General features: G+C 30.7%; 1 long non-coding RNA gene across 1 annotated transcript; it reads left to right on the plus strand.

The window, feature by feature from the left end:
* Positions 1–8213: 8213 nt before the first annotated feature.
* On the plus strand, positions 8214–25761 carry LOC126737187 (uncharacterized). Its single transcript, XR_007660964.1, has 3 exons — positions 8214–8689; positions 10025–11680; positions 24965–25761. It is a non-coding gene; the product is annotated as an uncharacterized LOC126737187 (long non-coding RNA).
* The last annotated feature ends 979 nt before the right edge of the window (positions 25762–26740 follow it).

Below are 26740 nucleotides of genomic sequence, written 5' to 3' on the forward strand. Positions count from 1 at the left end.
GTCTTTTCTCCACAAATAAAACGCTAATCCTCTAATTTCAGGAGTGATGCATTTCGGATTGTTTGTTATTTTAGAATTTGTGTATGTGTTAAGTCTGGCAAGAACATTTGCCGAAATGCATCACTCCTGAAATTAGAGGATTAGCATTTTATTTGTGGAGAAAAGACTTCCCCTACTAACTTTTCAATATTATATTGACTCCACTTCAGAATGGACTAGGTCCTTAATATAAGATAATATTTAATTTAACTATAAGATTTAAGTACGTAAAATGAGTTTAACCAAAAATTTTAATTTAATAAGTTTAGTTTTTAGCGCCATCAGTGGGGTGTTTATAACAAGTGATGAGAGAATAGGTGGTATGAATTACTTAGGCCCATTTATGCTGTGGATTAAGGCATTAAATATTTACTTTTTGACACAAAAGTGTAAAATGTTTTGGTTTGTCTTTATTATTTTATAATTTTATATATTACCTTTTTTTGGGTATTGAGATTTATTTTTACTTGGTTGTTTTTTTTAATTAATACATATTCTGATATATTATTATAATAATATACTCATGAAAACCCCCATCTCTATATTTAGTACCAACTTCTTTTGATAAAAAGTAATTATGTCAGAAAAGTGGAAGTATGTTTTTTTAAATAAACTTTTACATTAAAAATCATCTAGCTGTCTATATTTTATGCGTGTAAAAGACACAAGTTTTACTTATAAAAAAAACACACTTTAGATCCTGAATGTAATATTTCTTAATTTGTTTGCCTCATATTTAGTTATTGTGCATATTAGGAGAGATTAGATGAAAATTAAGAAAAATAAATGATTGTACTAAAAACTAAAAATCTTATACAAATACTACATTTTAAGTATACTGGATCCTAAAACTACAGTGAGGATACTAAATACTTTTATAAATTTAACCACTCTTTTGAATCTGGCCCAAAGAGTTTACAATTTTCTAAATTCTGTTTTTTTTGCCTTTGTTCTTTAGCACTTTCTTCTATTAAGGAAGGAAACAGTTTCTCTGTTCACCTCTGTCACTATGGATTCCAACTTCATCTCGCACATGGATACTAAAGATTTATATTATGTATACTTTATTATGTCGCTGAAGGACAAACAGAGGCAGTAAGCTGAAAAAAACAAAACTCTAAACTTGTTTAATTAATAAAAATAGGGTTTTCTTTACCATGGCAAAAAAGGGACTTTTTTCCAGAGAATGGAGGAAGAAGCAGTCTTTATTGTGTCGCTGACGGACAACAGGGGTAGTAAGCTGTAAAAAACAATATTTTAAACTTGTTTAATTAATAAAAATATGGTTTTCTTACTATGGCAAAAAAGGGGCTTTTTCCCAGAGAATGGAAATCATACATCAATCATAAATGTATCATACCATGTTTCTGCTAAATAATATATAGATCTTTCTTCCTTCCAAAATAGTTTAATTTTCTTCAAATATTCTATACACCACCTGATAATTCCATTACAGAAGCTCTTAAGCTTAAATCCAAGTTTTATCAGGTATCTCCGCAAGATTGTGACTGAGAAATGTTTGTCCCTTGCCGATAAGGTGTCCTTAACCATCTCTATGGTCAGAACCTCATTGTTTTTGTATTTAGAATACACACCTTTCCTTAGCAATTTGGCAATATCTGTGTCAAGTGCCTTTGATTGTCCGGCATCTGTCCTTTTTTCTTGTCTTTAATCCCTTTTTTACAGGCATATTGTACTATAGGGTACCCCTGTTAAAAACGCTGTTTTTTGCTGTTTGGCATCTGTACTTAAACAATTACGTTTTAAAACTGCTTGATTTTCCCCTGTAGCTTCTATTTCCCTTGCTTCTTTTTGCTTTCTCAACACTAGAAAATAAACTATCAGAACTATGTAAGTCTAAAACACTGTCCAGATCACTTATGCTTTTTATTTTCATCACAAATGTTATTCTCTTTCTTGTGCACCCACAGTCTCCATAAGCCCACACAAACACTTTCCTCTTCATTTGCCCTATTTTCCCTGGGTCGAAACATTTAAGGTCTTTAGGTATAATACCAAAACAAATCCACAAACACAAATAAAAAAAACACACTTCCTCACAGTAAAAACTGCAAAAAAATTAGACGAATACAGGCCAAATTCTAAATTCTCCACTTTCATAAACGTGTAAAAAGCAACACAGGCAAAACCCATCAAATAATAATAACCTCACATGACCCCCCTCCTAACTATTAAAGGTGATAGACCCACCCAACAACTATTTTAAAGGCGATAGACCCATCCTTAAAGATCTCTTTAAAAACACGTCGAAAGTAATACAAAAACAGCCCAAAAATTTACTTAGGTACGGCCCCGTAATTCTCAAAATCAGTGGGATAGAGAGAGATACACAATCACTTGCACAGCCTAAAGTAGGAATCGCCAGATCGCAGCTTTCATCTTTGTTTAATAGACTAGTTAAAAAGAGGTGACAAGTCTGGGAGTGCTGGAAGTGTTTAAAATGATTTGTAAAATGCTTGGATTTTAGTCCGCGGTCAATTTTTTGATATTATTTTCTCGTGATATTATTTTCTTTCTAAAAATTGACATTTTCGAAAGAAAAATAAAAAATACTATAAAACATGGGGTTTTACATATATTTAAAATGATTTCATAGATAAACAATGTAAAATTTTGCCTTTTTAACATGTATATCATGCGACAATAAATACGTCATAGGCGCACGAACTAGTTACTGCGGCATCTGCGACACATCAAAGATTCTAATAGATCTCTGAACTAGACTTTACCCGCGGACTCGATGCACGCTATTATAGAAAAATTTGTGAAGGGAAAAATTGTACAAAGTCAGTATGATATAATTCAGTATAAGAAAAAATTTTTAGGGGGACCAACCTTTACTTTTGAGCTGAAAATTAAAAAAAAATATTTTCCACAACAACGTTATAAAGAAGAACTACCTACCTATTAATAGAAAAAAAAAATGATAATTTGAAAACACTGTGCAATAATCTTACAATTAAGCCAGAGTATCATAGGGAATATTTAAGTTTGAAAATAAGCGGATTAGTACCAGATGTTTTAGATGAAACAGATATTGAAGATAATGATGTTTGAAAAAGGCTGTGTTATGAAATGACTGTGTTTTTTGTATTAACTAGGTATAAGTTTGTAAGAATTTATAAGTTTTTTTTTTATTTTTTTTACCCTTATTTTGACTGTTATTTTCATTAATAATAACATTTGTTTTTATTTTGTGTTTAACACTAAATATGTTAAACTGGGCCGAGATATAGAGTCATAAAAAGTTAATTTTTTGATATTATCCGGGCATTAACATTTTTTTAAGCATAAACTGTAGTTAAGTCTAACTATGCGCTATTTTAAATGGTTTAGTTTGTTTCCCAAAGACTTTTAAGCACTATAATGTTGCATTTACTTTAAAATTTATTTAATTTTATTTTTGATGTTGATGTTTTTTGTTTTATTTTTTTATTTATTATTAAAGAATTAAATATAATATTTTTTTAACTTCACCGTTATTAGTATTTTTTGCGTATCCGCCAATAGTATGAAAATTAATAAACGTTGACGTTTTGACATATCCTCCCATAAACGCTATTTTAAACAAAATCTACAAACTACAATTGTAGTAAACGCCAGTGAATAAATGATGTAAACGCCAAGTATCGCACATGTTTTGACACAAGCACCCATTTTTTATATTTTCTGTAATAAAATAATATTAATTGAACCTTATCATAGTAAAATTAATCCAGCAAATACAGACATAAATAGAAACTCAAAACAAGTGTGTGTAAGACTATAATGAGAGATTATTGAATTTAAAAACGTGTTTAAGGTCTCCTGTAAAATTTTGTAAATGGCGCTTACGTCTGTCTGGCGTCCACGCGTCGAAATATTTTAAGAGCGTTTATTTTTTTCCTATAAATAAGGTAAAAGTACTAGTCTTTGACCGCTTTTCACTTTAATTCAAAATAATAAGGATTTTTTTTATTATTGTCTTTATATGACTGCCTTATAACGCCATCTATACATTCTCTCTGTCAACTCAATAAATTTAAGCATGGTTCGTTGATTGAAAAGGGAAAAGATGCGCAAATACTGTATAAAATTTCGTGACCGCGGCAACTAGCCGTTCTTTGCTTTATCTAGCAATTTAGAAGCTAAAAGGTGGCGCCCCTATACGTAGGAATGATGAAACTCGCTTGGCAGGCTCGGTATTAAAAATGACGAGACATAATATCGCAGAGAAATGGGAGTTTTCGCATTGCGCTATTTCTGTTTGAGGACATATTCCCATATTCCATAGTATTAATTTGGGAGAAAATATTGAAAGGTTTAGTTTCATATTTTGTTTTTTTTTTTAAATTTGTAAGTATAAAATCTAATAAGTAATATAAGTAACATAATTTTGCTTATTTTTCAAAGTACAATATATTATAGAGTTGGCCTTCATTTCGACAGAACCAAAGGCTGTTATTTTTTATACAAGATGCAAAAATATACATATAGTAAAGTGTTTTAAGCTTTTGGGCCTACAGCTTATAAATAAAAAAAATACCTTTAAAAAAAATTAACCTTGAAAACATATATATGTTATACACCTTTAGATTGAAAAGTTTTAAATGTATTTTTTAAATCTAAAAATGTCTATTGTAGATTTTATAAAGGTCAAGAATATGAAAAAGACCGAAACGTTATTAAAATTAAATGTTTATTCAAGATAAATTTTAGGTTTTAACAATTACTAATACCCAAGAAAATAATTGATTTCAAAAATACATAAGCAGCATACATAACTCAAAAACAATTCTACCTTATATATCCAACCAACGAAAATGGTAGGTTTGGATTATTTTTGGGTTAATAATCTGGTTTGATAAATAGCATCATATTTCTTAAATTGCCCGGGCATCGGGCATTATGAATAATCGCCATATAATTACATTGTTCATAACATACGAGTATAAATTTTTAGCAGAAAATTTTACGTAACGAAATAATCATAAATAAATGGTAGTAAAAGTATTTTGCATATATCTGCATCACATTTATGTAAATTCAGTTACAAGACTTCTTTGTAATAATAAAATAGCTAAAAGTAGACCAGTATTGCCTTTGGCAACCAGGTTTCAAAGTAGCAATCCTCTATCCTTTCCTAAAATAAATTTTACTTTTACTAAAAGATCGTTAATTTATACAGCTCCAAAAATTTACAATATGATGCATCTTGATTTAAGAGATAAACCTTATGCCAGGATCAAGTATAGAATAAAAACTTGGATCATTCATATTAATATTGAGCAATTGTTTGGTTAATGTTAATTGTTGCTTGCTTGTAATCACTATACTGTTCAAATAATATTAGATTTTATTTTGTCTGAGCTTGATATATCTATATAAGTATTTTGAATGGGAACACGCACCAACTTAGTAGTTAATTGTGTTTCGAATTATATTCTTGGTTACTTTGTATTATTATTTTTTTGAAATAAACATTATTATTATTATTATTATTATTATTTACATATAAAGGTTATTTAAACAATCTTTATCAATATATTTTATTTTATTTGTTTAAACATTGACTGAAAAGGCAAGATTTAATTTTCAGTCATTGATTAGATAGAATACGTATTTTTCTATGCGGCTTCTTAGAAGTTTGTTTTTCTCTCGTTTGCTAGTATTTTTCAGTTTCCCATTTTAATTGCTTATATAACATTGTCTTAATAAATAGTTTTATGAAAACTTCAATATGTTGCGGGCATAAATTAATGGACTGTATATCTATTTCATTTAACAAAATGTTAAACGTTGACTTAAAAACATTACCGGTTAACTTTAAATGATCAAAAACTACATTAAATTTATACATGAAATGTTGGGTTAAAATTTAAAAATTATCCGATGAAATTTTTAAACTTGAAATATAATTTAAGTTTGCATAATCTTTATTTAATAAAAATATTTCTTTTTCGTCATTAATTTCGATGTCATTTGAAGTAAAAAAATCTTCACAGTTATTTTCACACTTAAACCACTCTAAAATAGTATATGCAAAATAACCAGCAACGTATACATTGGAACAAGTTTCTAAAGTAATCTTATTACAAATAGTATTATTTGTCTCAGTATGATTGCTTCCTTGGGCATTATTTGTGGCACCAAGTTCTTTAATATTGTAAGAAGAAACAGGGTTTTTCTCCATATCTATAAGGATTTCTTTTTCACATGACTTATCAAGATTTGGCTTTGACTCATCGACATTTAAAAATTCCTGTAGATCTTTGCAATTTCCCGTTTCTAATGAATTTAGTAGCCTTATATTTATTATGTACTGTAAAGACACTCTAAATTGTTGAACAGAGGGAGTTGGATTATATCCACATCTATTTCTAGCAATTGAGAATAAATTTTCCAAAGGATCTTGATTGAGATGACTTGTAAAAAGAAATTTGTCTTTAAATTAAGATAATAAATATCCCCAAAGCCCTAGAATAGATGTAAGAGCCCAAATAAATCCGCTAATACAATAGATGTTATTTCTTCTATTTCCACCTTCAGTTACTTAAATTGTCTTGAAATATTTAAGACCAAATTGAAGGTTTTTCAATGATATTGAATTAGTTATAGATAAAGGTTTTTTATTTGGATTGGAATCTGACAATATATTGCTATTAAGATAATAAAAATTAAATTAACGTTTTTTAAGAAATCGGATGTATTATGAGCAGTTGTGCTTTTAAACGCCTGTAATTGACCAGCTGACTTAACAGCAGCGGCAACTGAGTTTGAAAAGATTTGGGCAGCATATTTCACTCTTATTTTTTGAAAAGTATTTGGTTTTAAGTGAGTGTCGGTTAACTTTGGTAATGTTCTTGTAGTTTTGCCTTTTTTGTCCATTTCATATGTTTTAAAATATCAAACCAAGATACCGAATGCCCATCAACTATAAATTTTAATTTCGTATTTATAAAATTATTTCTTAAAGATTTTAGTAAATGGGAAACATCAAAAATGGTAAATATTTTTAGGTTTTCAATCTCTATTAAGGGTCTTTCTTCTGAAGCACCTAAATTTTTAAAAGCTTTTCGATTATTTGTTCCCTGGTCACATGTTAATGTCACTGGAATAAGCCCTAGTTTTTTTAAATTTGTTATAACATATTTTATTATTTCTGTTAATATCGCCCTTAACCGGACCTTGAGAGGTAAAATAACACAAGGGAATCTTCCAGTTTCCAAAAATACCTCTTGCGTAAAAGCTAGAGCTGTATTTTCAATGGAATCATGACGACCAAGAAATGCCATATCTTCAAAACCCTCAATATAATCGTGTGCCTTATTGTAGTCTAATTTAGGTTTTAATGCAATCTCATCAAAAAGAACTACACACACTCGTTCTGAGTTTTCCATAGATTTTACTTTCGTAAAAAGTTTTTTTGTTAACGTGTTTTCAAGTCCAGTCTTTAGATTAATTACTTTTAACCACAACTGAATAGTGCATACTGAAGGTAGAGAGAATAATAACTTATCTCTTAAAAATTTATAACAGCTTGGAGATTTATAGTAAATTGAAAGAGAAAACCTGCACATTTACAATAGTTTGAATGGTGGTTAATAGCAGGTTTTTTGACAGGTGACAAATATAGACTATGTGTGATGGCAACAATAAAAAAAATAAATCAATTATAATCTTAAGACCTATTTAAATGTTTATCTTATCTTTCCATGAAGCATGAACTGCATTTTTTAATAAAGTTTTCCTTTTGCCGGCGTTATACACAATGTATTTTTTATCAAAATGTTTCTCACAAACAACTCTGTTTTTTAACATGCTTTCGTCCATAATAAATATTTCAGCGTTCCCGGTGTTTTGTATCCACTCATTAAGTGTCACTGGCTTTAAGATCGGAAATTTTAAAAAAATTAAGAGAATTGTTTTTTCTCTTCCTAGTATTAGTACATCCCCGATAAGCACACTCGTTAATTTTGCTTGAATTTGACATAATTCAAAACAATAATAATACAAAATAATACGCCAAACATGCAAAAACTCCCTTAGACAATGCTGGCGAGCTCCGCTAAACAATAATGAGCGAGAAACGGCAAAAAGATTTCCGCGCGCGTTTGAGCGTGGCGCCATCTACACGCCGCGCGCTTTTTGGGTCACGTTTTTGCCCGTAAGGCCGGGCGAACGTTGAGGCGCAGTGTGACGTGCGTTGACGCAGGGTGAAGTGAACTGCCTGGTTTCAAGTGAACTGCGCGCCTGGGTAGTCCGAAAGATGAAACGCAGTTTATCGTACACCTGCGTCCAGATTAAACGCAGTTCTACTGAATAGATTCCTACTATTTTCTATGATGTATACATATTTGCTTAATTTATTAGACTCGGAATCTGATTCTGACTTTGTTGACGAAGAAATAGCGTATACAACTATATTCAGAAGAAAACTGCCAAAAAGTGATTACTTAAAAAAGAGAAAGACTCACGGAGAATTCGTTCTTCAGAAAGAACTTTCTGAAGAAAAGTACAAAAATTATTAACGAGTAACCCGTGCACAGTTTGCAGAAATTCACGGATTTATTAAAGAAGACATAGAAGCTGAAGGGTGTAATGCGTCAAAGCCCATCGGAACGGAAGAAAAACTAGCCGTATTTTTAAGGTAAGAAATGTATTTATGTATTTTAACTCAAACAATTAACATTCCCAATAACAAAATAAGATAACTGTGCTTTTAATTAAAAATCTGATGCCGATCAGTAGTAGATTCGTAAACTTGAGACGTTTGATATGTATTACGTTCAGCCAGGTTCATTCTGTATGGCTGCGGAATGTTGAGTAAAGTGGCTTCTTCATTCGACACTACTTTATAAACATTATTTCTCACAATGTGTTGTGATGCTGGTGGCATTTTTTTTGTTATCTCGTACATTGACATAAAAAAATGATATAAGGGATCTTTTGGAGGTTGTATCTTTTCTAATATCATTTCTCTCTCAACTGATCTCTCTGCCGCTCTTATTTCTCGATTTTCTATAGATCGCTTAATTAAGACACCAACATTATCTTTCTTTTGAACTTGGTTTTGCCTCATAGGTATCTTTTTGATTGAACATCTAGGCATGTTGGAAACCCTCTCTTCTCTTGGTATTGACGGTGTTTCTGCCATTGGAGTAGAGGGAAGATTTATGGGTGGAATATCTTCATGATCACGTTCTTTATGTTGAAGACCCACACTATTGGCTTCAGTTTCTGCTTCAATCTCATCTTCACACTCAAGTTTATCGTAATCTTGCGTTTGTGATTCCTCATCACTGGCGTTAGTGAAATTGGTATTTCTTTTCCTATTTGTCATGTAACGTTGAAGAAACCCCATTTCTTTCTGGAACTTCCACAGTTTTTGACTTGTAGCGGCAGCGCTACTCCTTATAAATTTTTGTTGCCTTCTAATTGCGTCCCGAAAAGAATGTCTCAATTTCTCCCACATGATTTTCGCTTCTGAACCTGCAACAAAATTTACATAAAGATACATAAAAAATCGTTGAAACAAACTATAAAAATGTTCTAAGTAAATAATAATATAGTTTAATAAGGATTAACTATATATACAGGTTGGACCAGGTTTTTCATGACAAACTTTAAAGTCGATAGAAATTGAACACCGTATCTCAAAAATAAAGAAATTTGTTTATTAAAAAAAGATTTCTATCGACTCTTAAATTTTGTCACAACAAACCTAGTCCACCCTGTAGTGTTTTTGAATTAAGCGCCAAAATACAATTACAGATTTTCAGACATTAAGCTCATACTTTAGTATTGAATTTCTTAACACATTCTTTCATTTTATAAAACTAGTGAAAGCTAAAGAAAGTTAATGATCATCTGGCGCCTACTTCAAAAAGTATAGAAACCTTTTAATTATTATTAATTTATTATAATTTCATACACTTAAGTTATTTTTAAAGTTTTACTTTCAAATATGTATTTTATTTTTCAGGTACATCGCTTCAGGGAACTGCTTTAAAAGTATGGGCTACAGTTATAGAATGAGTGACCGAACAGTATCCAATATTGTAAATGAAGTAGCAGGAGCTATTTGGAAACGTATGCAACCATTATGTATGCCACAAGGAACAGCAGAACATTGGACGTCCATTGCACATGGTTTTGAAGAAAGGTGGCAATTTCCACATTGCATCGGAGCTATTGACGGGAAGCATGTATTAATAAAGAAGCCAGGTTTAAGTGGTTCCTCATTTTTTAATTATAAAAAAACTTTCTCTATTGTATTAATGGCTATTGTGGACTCAAACTACAAATTCATTACTATTGATGTTGGCTCAATGGGACGATTTAGTGACGGAAACATTTTTGGTAGCAGTGTTTTAGCAAAAAAACTTAAGAACAACACTTTGAATATCCCTCCAGCTTTTCTAATACCTATAATTGATGATCCAATGCCATATGTATTTGTAGGAGACGAAGCTTTTCCTTTGTGTGAAAATTGAATGCGACCATATCCAAAACGAAGTGTCATGGACAATTACGAGAACAAAGTTTTTAATTACAGACTTTCGCGGGCTCGACAAACTGTGGAATGTTCTTTCGGTATTCTTGCATCCCGTTTTCGTGTTTTTCGTTCACCATTTGAATGCAAATTAGACAGTGTAGTGAAAGTTGTAAAAGCATCTTGCTTGCTGCATAACTATTTGAGAAATTCTCCAATTTCACAAATCGAAGAATTCTCCGAAAATATGCCGGTACATCAGCTACTTCCACTTCGTAAAATTAATACTCGAAGTCCATCTAAAGCTTTTTGCGTTCGTCAAAACTTCACAGAATACTTCGTATCACCAGCAGGATCGCTGCCTTGGCAGAGAGATAGTTTATTGAGAGGGAAATACTAAAATCTACGTACGCATGTACCGTACAAACTAAAACGTGACAAAATTGCATTATTTTAGAATAGGAAAGAAGGGAAATGCGCAATTTTTACAAGGATCAGCCCATCTATTTTATTATAGAATGTAGTTTAAAAAGATAATGTGTAAAAGTGTGTAGCTTAGCGATGTTTATGTTTAGGTACTTAGCTATATATATGTACATATATGTTTATGTTCAAATGTCAAAAAATAGAAAATAAAAATTAAATAAAAGTAATTACCTGTTTTCAGTCCAACCTCCATCGCAATTTCGTCCCATAACTGCTGTTTTAATTTCGATTTCATATAATCAACATCATTTGTGTCATATAAGACCTTTCTACATCGAACGGCTTCAATTAGCTTTTCCTCCATACCTATTTCTCAGATGCACACATATGAAAAATCACGACGGTTTTGTGTTTAGACCGCAGGCTAACGCAGGCTCACGGCGTACAAAAACTGCGCCATCTCACGCTGCGTCTGAATATTCGCTGTTCTATCGACGTCTATTGATTACAGAAATCTGCGGTGAGTCACCCTGCGTCGCCTCACTTAACTGCGTCTCAACGTTCGCCCGGCCTAAATATGCATATCTTCTCGCCTCTTCAATCAACGCATGGTTGTTTTGCTAGACACCGTTATAAATAGTTTTTTGACAGTGCGCAACCTGTCAATGCAGTTCAGATCTGTTTTGCTAGTAAAACGTTAAGGAACCTCTATACAAACATGTAAGTGTTTTGCCTGTTTTAATGTACTTTAGCAGGATATTTATTGGTTAGGGTTTCTTTAAATACTTAATATTAAATAAAAATTACCTCTTTTTAACGAAAAATTATATATTTTTTCATTTATTAAGTCTTTTGCATCTTTGACTAAATTGGTTGACCTATTTTTGTTTCAATGTTTGACAGCAAGATTTCCAAGGTATTTTATAACAGACAAAAGTACCTATATTTTAAATTTTAATCCTTGACCTATACTAAATATAAGACGTGTTAAGTTATAAGATGTAAGTTGGTAGGTCAAATACTAAATTAAAATAGGGTCAAATACACTCTTAAAAATAGGTGAATAAAAATTCATCAATTGTATAGATTTTACATACAATTTGATTCTGGAAATGGTACAGAATCTTTAAGAAAATCAGAAATATTTTATTGTATATATAGTATACTACTTGTGTACTTAAATTCGACAATATTTTATATTTATTTAATATAATTGTTCAGTAAATAAGCAAACTCTTAGTGTTTTTTTAACACGGTATGTACAGGAAAAAAACACAATTTGTGCATTTTAAATACACACGTTAGTGTAGGTTGTTTTTACAATATATTTTATTTTCTTTCATTTCAACTATAAAATTTTATTACAAATTGTGTATAATAATACTATATATTGTTTTATAAATTTAAATATAGTGTAGGTTACTTATTTTAGATTTGTATATCAAATTAACATAAGAACTGGAGTTTTTTATTACAATGTTTTGTATTTATATTCATAAAAATTTAAAATACATACACTTTTTCCCATCGTGTTACTTAATTTACTTATTTAATTTTTAGCAAATTATGACTTTTTTTCCATATTGACTGTTCTTCCCAAGCACTCTAACATTTATGTTTTATAACAATTTTAGTTGTATAGGTAGGGTAAAAAAATTCAATTGTTTTAAAAAAACATTTTTTTATTTAAATACCTTTTAAAAAAGTACACATACCTGCACAACAAAACAAAAAAACTTTAGTAGTAGTATTACAAATACACATTAGGAACGCAAATAGGAACTTAAAATGGAAATTCTTATTTGTAAAAACAGGATTTTAACCTAAAGGCTAATAAACACATACATTTATCTACAGGGTCATTTTTTATATTTGCGTGCCCATAAACAGGGGTAATGTAAGTGATAGAGAAAAACTTTTTATACAAAAGTTGCATACTTTTTTCCGTATTATCTTTTAGATTTGTAAAAAAAAAACAAAAGCGTATTGCAAAGTTAATAAAAGAATAGCAATAAGTTGATTTGATTAAATAAAACGCCCTATATATTTTCTGCTAGATCTAAAGACCTTTTTTGCCTGATTTCAAAAATATATAGGTTGTTTATAGTTGGAAGGGCTGTTTTTAAATTATTCAAGTTTAAAATTTTTATAAATTAAAATCGTGTTCGCCAAGTTGATCATGGAGTGCTGAGACGTTCTGCATACGTCAACGTGACATTTGTATCGTTTTAATTTAGACCAACCCAACTCATAAGAAAATGGGTTATTAAGAAAAAAAACTTTAAGTAGTTTTTCGTTTTTAGAGAACTTTACTAACTAAACTAAATGAACTAAAAGAAACTTTAATTAAATTAAATTAAATTAGTTAAAGTGAAGTCAATTAAAATTAAGTTAAATTATTTAAATTAGTCGTGATTTTCCAAGATAAGAACTTTAATTTGAATTAAATCGATATAATAATAATTAATGTCACGTTGAAGTATGCGGAACGTCTCGGCACTCCATGATCGACGATCACGATTTTAATTTATAAAAATTTTAAACTTAAATAACTTAAAAACGGCTCATCCAAATATTACCAACCTATAAATTCTTAAAATCAGGGAAAAAAGGTCTTTCGATTTGGCAGAAAATATATAGTGTTTCATTTAAAAAAATCAACCTGCTATTGTTTTATCAACTTTGCTATGCGCTTTTGTTTTTTTTTACAACTCTAAAAGATAATACGGAAAAAAGTATGCAACTTTTGTATAAAAAGTTTTTCTCTATCACTAATATTAACCCCTGTATGGGCTCGCAAATATAAAAAATGACCCTGTACAGGGTGAGTTTTTCAAAGCGCGGAGTAGTATTATGCATTGATGATATTACTTATCGATGACGTGCTCCTGGACTATTATTTGGTTAAGCATTCTTCACATTTTAAAAATATTTTGGACTATACAGAGTGCTCCGAAAAAGCAGGGCACTACAAAAGTTAATTTTTTTAAATGGAACACCCTGTATTGCAAAACATTTTTGAATTCTTTGCGTAATTACCAATCTTTTTTGATAATGGTTTAATATGCCAAAAACTAATAGTTTAGGAGATAAATCAAATTTTGTTAAAAATTTAGAATTTGCACGCATCTCTTTAATATTAAAATTTGGCACCTAAATTTTGAATACAGACTTAATTTTTATCATCAGAAGTAAAATAAAGTTACTTTGATATGCGTGCTATGTAAAATTATTCATTTTGTTATACAGGGTGTTTTTTTTGAAAGGCCAAACTTGCCCAACTTTAAATATAAAAATCTCTTTTATTTTAAATGAAACACCCTATATATTTTCATGTCATCTAATAGCTTACTTAAGAGCCTATAAATTTTATTAATAATATTCTATCCCTATCTCTAATAGTTTTTGAAATATACTTATATTTCTTCATTTCGTGTTATTTTTTTCTTATAAAATGAAACAAATTTATGGACGTTTCTTTTTATTAAATTCACTTATTTTTATATAATAAAAGTTAATTTCTGTTCAACAAATGTTCAAAGATATGTCCTCCTTGTTCGATACAAATATTAATTCTTTTAATTATATTTTGTCGAACATGGTATAACATTCCTGGTGTTACGGTTTGACAGGCATCCCTAATTCTAATAATCATATCCTCCCTTGTAGTTGGTTTTGTTGCATAGACTTTATCTTTGAGATAACCCCACAGAAAGAAATCTAGCGGCGTAAGATCGCAAGACCTTGGCGGCCATGCAACAAATCCTCCGCGACCAATCCATCTTTGAGGATATTCTTGATCCAAATATTCCCTTACTGCACGATGAAAATGGGGAGGCGCACCATCTTGTTGAAACCACATACTTTGCCGTTCCTGGAGATTGACTTCTTCTAATAAATCAGGCAATTGCTGCTGTAAAAATACTCGATATGAATGCCCATTCAAAGGTTCATTAAAAAAATATGGTCCAATTATACGGTTATTATGGATGCCACCATACATTAAGGGACCAATGATTCTGGTGCTGAACCTCACGTACCCAATGAGGGTTCTCTGTTGCATAATAGTGCATATTATGCCTATTGACAGCACCATTGCTTTTAAATGTCGCCTCGTCGGAATACATAATATAGTTAACAAAATTTGGATTAATTTCAATTTTGCGAAGTAACCATTCACAAAAAGTTACACGTAGCTGAAAATCTTGATTGTGAAGTTCTTGATGCAACTTAATGTGATATGGGTGGTATTTATATTTCCGTGTTGTCCGGTTTACCGTTGTCTGCGAAACATCAGAAAGTAAGGCTAACCTACGGCTACCAATGTGGGGATCCTCCTCAATTTGTAAAAGAATTTCAAGTTCTTTACCTTCATTTGCCACCCTATTAGCAACATTACGTTTTGGCAGATCCACGCTACCAGTCGTCATAAATCGGTCCATAACAACGCGAAAACTGCGGGAATCGGGTGTTTTTTCGGGAACAATTTTTATTTGCTTCACCCAAAACAAAAATCATATCAATAAATTCATTTCTTGAATAATTCATTTTTAATATTGAAAACAAATATCTAAAAAACACCTTAAAACAAATCTAACTATTAATCTCTAATTAACTAATGTAACTGTCTTTTTGTTATTGAGATTTTTTTCATTTGTTTCCACGGCGCCTTGATGCATACATAAAAAATACGAGGTGCTTCAAAACTTTAAGTCGGCATTGTCAGTTTTTACAGGAGAAAAACAGAAAAATCCATGATATCTCAAAAACTGTTAGATATAGAGATAGGACATTATTAATAAAATTTATAGGCTCTTAAGTAAGCTATTAGATGACATGAAAATATACAGGGTGTTTCACAAAATGAATAACAAAATGAATAATTTTACATAGCACGCATATCAAAGTAACTTTATTTTACTTCTGATGATAAAAATTAAGTCTGTATTCAAAATTTAGGTGCTAAATTTTAATATTAAAGAGATGCGTGCAAATTCTAAATTTTTAACAAAATTTGATTTATCTCCTAAACTATTAATTTTTGGCATATTAAACCATTATCAAAAAAGATTGGTAATTACGCAAAGAATTCAAAAATGTTTTGCAATACAGGGTGTTCCATTTAAAAAAATTAACTTTTGTAGTGCCCTGCTTTTTCGGAACACCCTGTATAGTCCACAATATTTTTAAAATGTGAAGAATGCTTAACCAAATAATAGTCCAGGAGCACGTCATCGATAAATAATATCATCAATGCATAATACTACTCCGCGCTTTGAAAAACTCACCCTGTACATATATATGTATGTAGTTACTTAACATCTACAGTATATCAGGCGGGTAATTGTTAACAAAACAACAATCATTTACTGCTATCAATTTTTTTTTAACACATGGTGTTGAAAAACGCACTTTTCATAACTTAAGGAGGCTTTAGAGCTAATTCTGTTAAAAATAGAAAAAAAACCTTAGAAATCATTTAAAAAGTTTAAATTAAAAACACGAAATGGAAAATTGAAATCTGTTTTTTCTTTATAACAGAATTAGCTTTAGATCCCTTTTAAAGTCATAAAAAGTGCCATTTCAACACCTTATATTAAAAAAATGGTTAACAAGTATGATAATATGATACATGAAAATTTTTAACATTTTATGTAGAATTTAAAAATGTGTTGACTATAGGGAGTTCATTTACAATTACTAAGGTTTTGGCATGTTTACATATACCTTACATTTTCATATCCCATGGAAATCAAAATGATTGTTATTTCGTTTTAAATCGCCCTTCATCAATTTATTTCAAAATCACTTAATAAAAATAAATGACCAAACGAAAAAACTTAAAAGAAAATAGAAATACCTAATAGGAACGTAATTAGGAACTTAACGAAAATTCTTATGTAGGTACATACCTACATATTAACAACATACAGTTTTAAGCTAAGGGTTTCATTTACAGGTACATAATAATATGCTCCTGGAGTTGGTCCAATAAACCCCACTCCTTAAGTTTATCTTCAACGAATATATCCATTTTTTTCTTATGCAATTTTAACACTTTTAACCCTTAACGAAACGAAAAAACCTTAAAACAAATTAATGCCGGCCGGTTGATTGAAGGACTGAAGAATGAACAGTTGAACACCTGTGACACTGGGAATTATAGCAATGCTGCCAAATCAAATGTATCTTAAAGATTACACCGCGTTTAATTTACGTTTCCTTTTTCCTTGCGCGTGTTATTATCACGATATTATTTAAATAAATAAAATTAGAACTTATGCTGATTGGGCTTATTTTTAAATATCCTATTAAATCATTTTCAATTAACAACTTTAAATCGACTGCAAATTTTGATGCATACCTTTACAACTGTTTAATATTGAATCTGGCAACATTTACGCTAACAACGAAGTTCTAGCGTTGATTGAATAATAAGTTATTATTCAACCAACGGTTCTAGCGGCAAAGGCAAGGGCGTCGGGCGCGTCCCCCGTTTTACACAATTGTGTATTATAACTACACAATACATGTTTTACAATTCAATAATTGTGAAGGGCTATTAGCAAGAATCTTTTTTATTCTATACAATTGTAAATAAAATCAACACAAGCCAGAATAAAAAATTAATTAAAAATTGCAGTAAAAATATACTTGGTTATTAGATTTTTTACCAAACTGCATTGGATTAAAAAAAAAATGTGGAATATTTATACACATTATCTTAATAATTAATATCCACTTATGGTGTATTAATTTAATATGCAATAATCGTATGAAATATACACATTAAAACATATACAAAATGCCTAAGAATTTTTTGTACAGTGAGATATTATCTAACAATTGTGTATTAAAATTAAACATTTTTTTTTACGCAACAAAATGTGAAAAAATCCATCGGGATTTTTCTGTGTGTATAAAAACATAAATAAAAAATGCGGTCAAACATTGAAACAAAATAGGTCAACTTTTGACGCAATTTGGTCAATCAAGCAAAAAAAGATTAGAATAACTAAAATTTATTTTATTATCATCATACTTTTTTAATGTAAATTGTTTTCAGTATTTTATTACAGACCAAAGCACCTATATTTTAAATTTTATTTGCTGTCCTATACTTAAAGTAACACCTTTTAAGTTATAGACGTATAAGTTGGCAGGTCAAAAACTAAATTCAAATACAGTCAAATATTAAAACAGAATTAAGATTTTAAGGCAAACAAAAATTGCGGCTTTATCAATAGTATATTGTATACCTAGTAGGAAAAGCCTAAAATTCCCGGGCGATCGTAAAAATTCCCAGTCGAGGCGCAAGCCGAGACTGGCAATACGGAGTCCGGGAATGTGGCTTTTCCTCCGAGGTCTACATACTATTTTTCCGAAAATCGGGAATCATTAAAATTACGGTAAATTATTACTAATCATGTTAAAAATTTCAAATCAACATTATTATTTTTCCCTTAAATAAAAGAAGCCATGAAACATTGTTTCGTAACTACGGAAATGAAGTACATAATTTTAAATTGTCAAACTTGACAAGTGAAAAGTTTATTTGTGGCGTCTGTCCAAAGTGTTGATTTTTTAACGTTTTAAAAAGCCAAAGTAACGTGTAAAATGACGAGTGATGATGACTGTTCCATTTCTAGAACCCCCCCCCAGAACTCACGAAGGCAGTAAATGCTACATCATTGGAATTGTTACCAGTAAAATCTAGAAATAAGTATAACTATGCATACAACCGCTTCATGGACTACCGTACGAATAAAAATGTAACTTCTTTCTCGGAAAATGTTGTAATGGCATACTTCTTGGAGCTTATTTACTTATTATTATTATTATTACTAATTATTTACCAGTTATTTCAATTTGCCAAACTCAAAAGAATATACCGGCCACTGTTTTCGTCGGTCATCTGCCACAATGCTTGTTGATTCTGGTAGAGATATTACTAGTTTAAAGAGTCTGGGTGGATGGAAATCAACAAACGTCGCTAAAGGATATATAGAAGAGTCTCTTACTAATACGGAAGAAGTGGCAAATAAAATTTTCACAGCAGAAAAGAATCAAGAAAGTCAATCTAATATTATTTAATTCCTAACACATGTTTTGATAGCACAAATACTTAAATGATGAATAGCAAAAGTTTATCTATATCGTTATAATAAATAAAAGTGGTTTAATAAATGTAATTTTTTTTTTAATTTAAAGTTTACACTAAAAATTCAAGTCCGCTAAAATTTGGTTGTTTTCTTGTTTTCAGAATGTCCACTATAAAAAGACCTCTTTATTCTCAAGAAAATCTAGAAAATGCGTTACTTGCCATCGAAAATTGCATGTCTTATTATAAAGCTAGCAAATCGTTTAACATACCAAAAACTACTCTAATTTATAAGCACCAGGGAAAAACACCCATGCAAAGAAAGATGGGCCCATCTACTATTCTAAGTGAGCAAGAAGAGAAGCATTTAGTTCAGTGGCTATTTCACATTTCTGATAGAGGATTTCCGGCAACGAAGGATCAATTACTAGATAGCGTTCAGGTGTTAATGAAAAACATGAAGCGACCAAATCCGTTTCCAGATGACCGACCGGGTAGAACATGGTAGCAGTTATTTTTGAAACGACACCCTGAGTTAGCCGTTCGAGTTTCCCAAAATCTAACTAGCTCTAGGGCTGCTGTAACTGAAGGGAAAATAAGAACTTGGTTTTCAGAAGTTGAAGAATATTTAACTGCAAACAATTATTTAAGCGTTACGGAAAATCCTACACGCGTTTTTAATTGTGACGAGTCAGCATAGTCCCAAAGAAAGCAAGGTTTTAGTAGAAAAAGGAGAAAAAGTAGTTTATAATTTTATAAATAAGGACGAAAAATAATAATAATATACTAATATTTAATAATAATATACTAAAATAAATAATAATATACTAATATACTAATATTTTCTTCCCATGGCTTTTAAAAAATAAAATTGAACTTCCAGTGATTTTATTCGTAGATGGCCATCCCATGTTTCTATGCCCATGTTTCTATGCCCATAAGCGAATTTTGTTCCCGAAATAAAATAATATTGGTGTGCTTATTTCCAAATTCGACGCATATTCTTCAGCCATTGGACGTTGCCTTTTTTCATCCGCTTAAAAACCAGTGGAAAAAAAAAGTTCACGATTGGAGAGTTACAAATAAAGGTCAGCGTTTATGCAGGAAACACTTTGCACCTTTGTTTGAATCAACAATCAATGCAATTGACAACAAAGAATCTATTCTTTCACATGGATTTAAAACATGTGGCCTACAACCGTTTGACCCCAATAATATAAAATTTGAAAAAGTATTTAAAACGAACGAAGCACAAGTTGAAAAAGCTGTGATAGGTAACAAAAAAAATAAAGAATTTTTGGATGTTTTTGAAAAAGAAATAAGAATAAAAAAAATTGAAGAGTTTAACAGAAGTGGTCCTACGTGGAGCGGAAATATACAAGACAAAAGTTTATTTGAATTTTGGTGCAAAATTAGCGAAAGACCATCATGTATACAAGCGATTATACAAGAGAATAGCGACAATATGGAAACAGACTCGTTTGGACTCGTTTGTTCTTAATGACAGTGTTATTGTAGATGCTTTAGCAGATACTTCCAACTTTGATATAGATACTTTGATTATACCTTTTAAAGAGACTGATCCAAATCTAAATATAAACTATATTGATTGTGATAGTCAACCAATTGTGATTACCGTTCTTCCAAAAACTATGTGTGATACAAACCTAGATTTAAGGCAAGTAAATACGGTAAAAGAAAACCAGGAAAATGAAGATAACAATAAAAGCAACTTAAATGTTGTGGAAACGGTAGCTGACATATCTTACATAAGTCATGATGTAGATGATTCATTGTCATTGCAAGAAACTAATCCTAATCAATGCGACAATAGTAATAATTCGACAATTATCAGGACTACTTTTTCTGAAAATACAACTAATGTAAACAACCGAAATAAAATGACAACAGTTGCTGAGATTCATCGAGATCTATTTGAAGATGAAGAAAATATTCCTGAAAAAATTCAAAAGTTGCAAAGCTTCTTCTAAAAACAATAGATTCTCTGAAGAAGCTGTAATACCAAAAAAGCGACAAAGAACTGATTTAGACGCAATAACAACTATTGAAGATGAAGTAAATAATATTAGTACAAAAAATACTGCCAAAAATGTTTATAAAAGTCCCGAGTTGCTTATGAGCAAGTCAACAGTGACTTTCCTACTCCTTTTAAGAGATATTTATTTTGGTCCGCTGATAAAGACACCAATAGCCCGAAACAAGAAAAAAGAAAGAAAGAAAAACTACCAGCTGTGATTTCTTCTGAAGATTACCACATCTATCAAAGAAAAAAGGAAAAAGAAGAGAAAGAAAAGGAAAAGTTAGAAAGGAAAGCCAAAAGAGAAGAGAAGAAAATAGTTAAACAAACTAGCAAGCCTAGTAAGGATCAGAGCATAAAAAATTCAGATGTCGCCAAAAAATCATATGTTGTGGTAAAGTATGAAGAGTCGGTATTCCCAGGTATTGTTTTAGAGCATAAGGTGGTGAAAGGAAAACAGGAATATTTTATAAAGGCAATGACTAAAAGCGGAAAAAACTGGAACTGGCCACTTCCAGTTTTTTCCGCCCACAAAGATGACGTCATCTGGTATTCTGAAGAAGACGTGTTAGAGACAATTAATGAGCCACAACCTATTAATAAAAGAGGGGCTTACAGCGTGCCGAAAGTTGCAAAATATTTAAGTGTTTTGGAATGATTTATATATTTTTTTTCAATACAGTTTAATTTTGAATTTTTTTTAAAGAATTTGAATTTTTATTTTTGGTTATAAAGTTTTTTTTATCAAAAAGCGTATTATTTCCTGTGTTGGTCAAGAACTAGTGCATTAACCGGTCAAACACTACCGCTGGTCGTTTTTATATAGGTCAATAACTAACCCATTGGACTTTTTAATAAATAATTTTTTTTTTAATATTTGAAATATATTACGGTTGTCTTAAAAGTAATTTTCGTAAAAATAATTAATAAAGCTACATGGTGATAAAATTGCTAACCATTTTAATAAATCTTTCTATTTCTATATTTTGGTATTACTTCAAATTTCGAGAAGTATCTTAATGGGTCAAAGACTAGTGCGTTTACCTTATATGTCCTAAAATGTACTCCCTCAAAGCTACAGCTCACGCAAATTACTTGAAGAAAATCGATTATTTGAAACACTGACTATAGTTATACGTCAAATCTTTTGGAAATTTGCAAGCCCTAATTATTTTGGGTCCTATTGCAATTTTCCGTCTCAAAAACGGTGTAAACCCAATTTTAGGAAAGCAATCAGGGGAGCTTACCCTTATGATGGCCCATATCTTATGTTTCCAATAAATTTGAAAATGTAGAACACAACATATAAATAGCCATAAAAAAAAATCTAAAATTACAAGCCACCTCGTTTTTTCTAATTTAATAGATTAATCAGGTTTAATATTGCTCCCTCTTGTTTATCAGCGATTTTTTCGAAAACTCTTAATTATATGGAAAAAATGCAAGAGACAAGTAATTTATATTTTTTCATGGCTAATTAGATGGTGTTGCCAGATTTCTAAATTTCTTATAGGAAACATAAGATGCGGGCCATCAGACGGGTAAGCTCCCCTGGATCCTCCCCTAAAATTGGATTTACACCATTTTTGGGTCAGATAATTAAAAGAGCACCCAAAAAACGGGGAAAATTTCCAAAAGATTTGACATATAACTATAGTCAGTGTCTCAAATAATCGATTTTCTTCAAGTAATTTGCGTGAGCTGTAGCTCTGAGGGAGTGCATTTTAGGACACATGTTTATAGGAAACAAAAAGTCTTATTATAACTCCAACAATACGCTCTTAAAATTTTTGCATCGATTTTTGTAACACCCTGTATATATAAGAAAAGTAAAAAATTATTTTTAATTTTTTTTTATTTACCTATGTAAGAGTAGAACTTTTTTTTTTCTATTCATCGAAAGAAACATCAAACTTCGTAAAAAAAAAATGCTTGTACCAACACCCAATATGAAGTGGCTATCCAGGGTAGTTCTTAGGAAAATAGATCAATGGATTGTAAAAAAACTATAAATAGGAAACCATTGACAACTTTGCATTAGAATATTTTAATAATTTTACCATTTTCATAAATAGGTGTGAACTGCGTGAATTTAAATAGAACCCTCTGTATATTATATAAATTCTTATCTTCGAGTGAAAATCAAACCGCATTTTATACACCGTTTGTTAAAAAAGTCCCGGACCTCCTTAATAATTTGTGACGCGCCCTTTTATCAAAAGCGTCCCAAATAAAAATTGTAGATTTCTTTCAGGTCTACATTAGGAAGATAACTTTATGCATATTATACACCAAAGTTTTTATAAATTAGTTTTAATTATATTTTAATAAATATGTTTCTTTCTGAGAAAAGAAAGACTCACACTTCCTATGATTCGAGGCTCCGGAGATCGCGAGCGATCTTACCAATCAAGACCCTTTCAATACAATATTTCAAGACCGTACACCAATTTCGAAATTTACAGTGATAAGAAAAATTCAGAGATTTGAACAAACTGGAGCTTGCAAAGACCGTCAACGAACAGGGAGGCCAAAAACCCGAAGGAATTAATGATCAAAAAAGTATAGAAATACTTCAACGTTCTGTTAAAGACCAAAATTTATCATTACGCCAACCAGACGCTTCTTTTATATCGGTTCGAAATGTCCTTAAACGCAATAAATTTCATCCTTATAAAATCACCTTAGCATAGGAATAGGAAAAAAACATTGTTTTTCTAATGAATCGAGACTTATCACAGTTAATCGACATAATTGCAACTATTGGTCAAATGAAAATCCGCACTGGATGTGGGAAACACATACTCAGTATCCTGAAAACGTAAAGATTTGGGCAGGTATATGGTAATAGGTCCATTTTTAATCGAGGTTAATTTAAATGCCACCCGATATCTGGATTTGCTGAAATATCAGATAGTACCAGAAATAAAGAAATAGTAATGCAAATTTTCATCAGATATGGTTTCAACAAAATGACGCCTGTCCTCATTTTGGAGTTAGTATAAAAAGATTTTTAGATACAACTTTTCTAAATTGTTGAATTGGAAGATGTGAAGTTAAATGGCAAGCCAGAAGAATTTTACACCCCTAGACTACTTTCTCTGGAGTCATTTAAAAAATAAAGTTTATGCAACAAAACGGAAAATGCATAAAAAAATATACCATGTCATTTAAAAAAAGCTAACTTTGGTCTCTACTTGTGACGTCTCTATATGCAAAATTATCTTTCTAATGTACATCTGAAAGAGATTTATAATTTTTATTTGGGACACCCTTTGATAAAAGGGCGAGTTCTCGAATTATTAAGGGTCCGTGACTTTTTTAACACACAGTATAATGTCCTATATCTACCTATCTAAGTCAAACGGCTGTTGATATACTTTAAATGTAGTTTATGTAAGAAATGATGTTGGCAGATCGTCAAAAAATTATATTTTCCTCCACGAAGTTTCCATTATTAAATTTCGGTATGATTTCTTAAAGAGGATTGACTTTGTCCTATGTGTTGAAGAAAGAAGTACAAAAATGGCATTGAAAACTTTGTTAAGAGTGATTTTTTTAATAGAAATTCAATAATTTTATCGTACCTAAAATAAATCAGAAAAAAATTTATTTAGTGTATATCTAATATCTTATACATAAAATAGGTTTAGACTTTCACATATAACAAAATTTTCTAGTTGTGCGTCTCTACTGATCTTGACGAGTCGCCAAATTTTCATTTCAATTCATTTCGTATTTAGAGTTTTTCTACAATCCATCGATGCAAGTCCCAGAGAACCACCCTTAAAATAAAGAAGCACACTGTAAAAACTAATTTTCAGGTTGTTTGATTGTTTTCTTATATTTATTTGTTACCGTTTAGAGTTAAAACGAGAAACGTTTGAAGATTGCTCTGAAATAAGCAATACTTACGAAGAAAGTATGGTGTGGTATGGTAGGTCAGTTAGGAAAGAGGCGGCGTTCTTGGAAATGCAAGAGAGGGAAAGAAACGAGGAAGAAGAGAGGCAAAGGTGGATACGGGAACAAGAAAACAGGAGAAGAGAGGAAATCAGGAGAAATTCAAGACAAGAAAGTATTGACAGCAGAAGAAGTGAAGAGAGAAGTAGGAGTAGAAGTTATAGAGTGGATAACAGACGAAGTAGAATGCGTGGACGAGGTAGAGGACGGGGAAATGTGCAGAGACGTGGTTACACGGGAACCGGGTGTAGAGGTCGCGGACAAATGACGACAGACACCCGGCAACAACAGCGGTTGAAAGGTGCCTGAGTTATAATAATACCGCGTCCTTGGTCGCTTTTACAAGGCAATTTTTAAATGAATAAAAAAAATTATTATTTATTCTTTGCTATTTTTTTTATTCTTTAAACGTTATTAATTAAAATTGGTTAACATGATTTGAGTTAAACATAAATTAATAATTCTTAATATATTCAAATTCAAAATAAATTTATTTATCAGTAAAATAACGAACATAATTAACAATTTACAATAAATAAGCCATTATGATAAATAGAAGCATGCCTCGATTATGAAACCGTTAGCACAGGTGCAAACCTGTCTAGCAAGGCCCTTTTTTAAAAAACGAATAATAAATAAAAAACAATGAATAGTACTGGCCAATATAAGTACTTTTCTGAATACCAATTTATGATAATACGGTTTTTGGTTTTTTTTAACAGTAAGAGAAATTTCAAAAGGAGGTAGGTAAACGCGCAAGTAGTGCAGAGAAAAACGTGGCATGTTAAAAAATGCTACTTGTAAAGAAATTTTAGATGAAGGCGAGCGAATACCATTTATAAAAAAATTTATACACTTTCATCGTTTATTATATATAGATATATATATATATATATATATATATATATATATATATATATATATATATATATATATATATATATATATACAGGGTGTCCCAGCGAAAACGAAACAGAGCTATTTTCGGTATGAAAAAAAAATTTTCTTTCAAAAATCTCGTACACGTCGATTTTATTTTTGAGGGAGACAACTTTTCCTTACCAAGGCACCCTCATACCAGCAACCCCCTTCGAGGGGGTGGAATCACCCCTAAAATCCTAAATGGAAAGAGGGGTCGTATGATACCTTATTTTAAAGGTCTTTTAATTCTGATTATAACTGCCAAATTTGAAGTGGCTAAAATTATTTCTCTGGATAAAACAGCTTGTCAAAATTGCGGAAACAGCGAAAATGAAAAAGGTATTATGGACTCTTTTTTGGATAATATTTTTAAAAGAACAAGGAAATCCTATTTTCGAAGGGGTCACTTATTAATTAAGAGGCCACCTAATACCTGGAATCCTTTACGAGGGGTTGAAAGCACCCCTTAAATCTTAAACAGAAAGAGGGATCGTGTTATACCTTATGTTGAAAGCGTTTTCACTTTAAATTTAAATGGTGACTTCTGAGTGACTGATGGATTTCTTCTGGATATGAAAGCCAAATAAAATTCTGGAAAAAATGCTTTAAATAAACCTTTATGCCTGAAACCCTTTCTTACAATTTTTTTTATTGGATCATTAAAACATGATTAAAAATTTATTAGTATTGTTAATATTATTGTTATTACACCTTATCAGCATATCATAAATAAAAACAAAATACCAAATAAAATGCAAAC

This window comes from Anthonomus grandis, chromosome 6 (assembly GCF_022605725.1).
Source record: "Anthonomus grandis grandis chromosome 6, icAntGran1.3, whole genome shotgun sequence".
Lineage (NCBI taxonomy): Eukaryota > Metazoa > Arthropoda > Insecta > Coleoptera > Curculionidae > Anthonomus > Anthonomus grandis.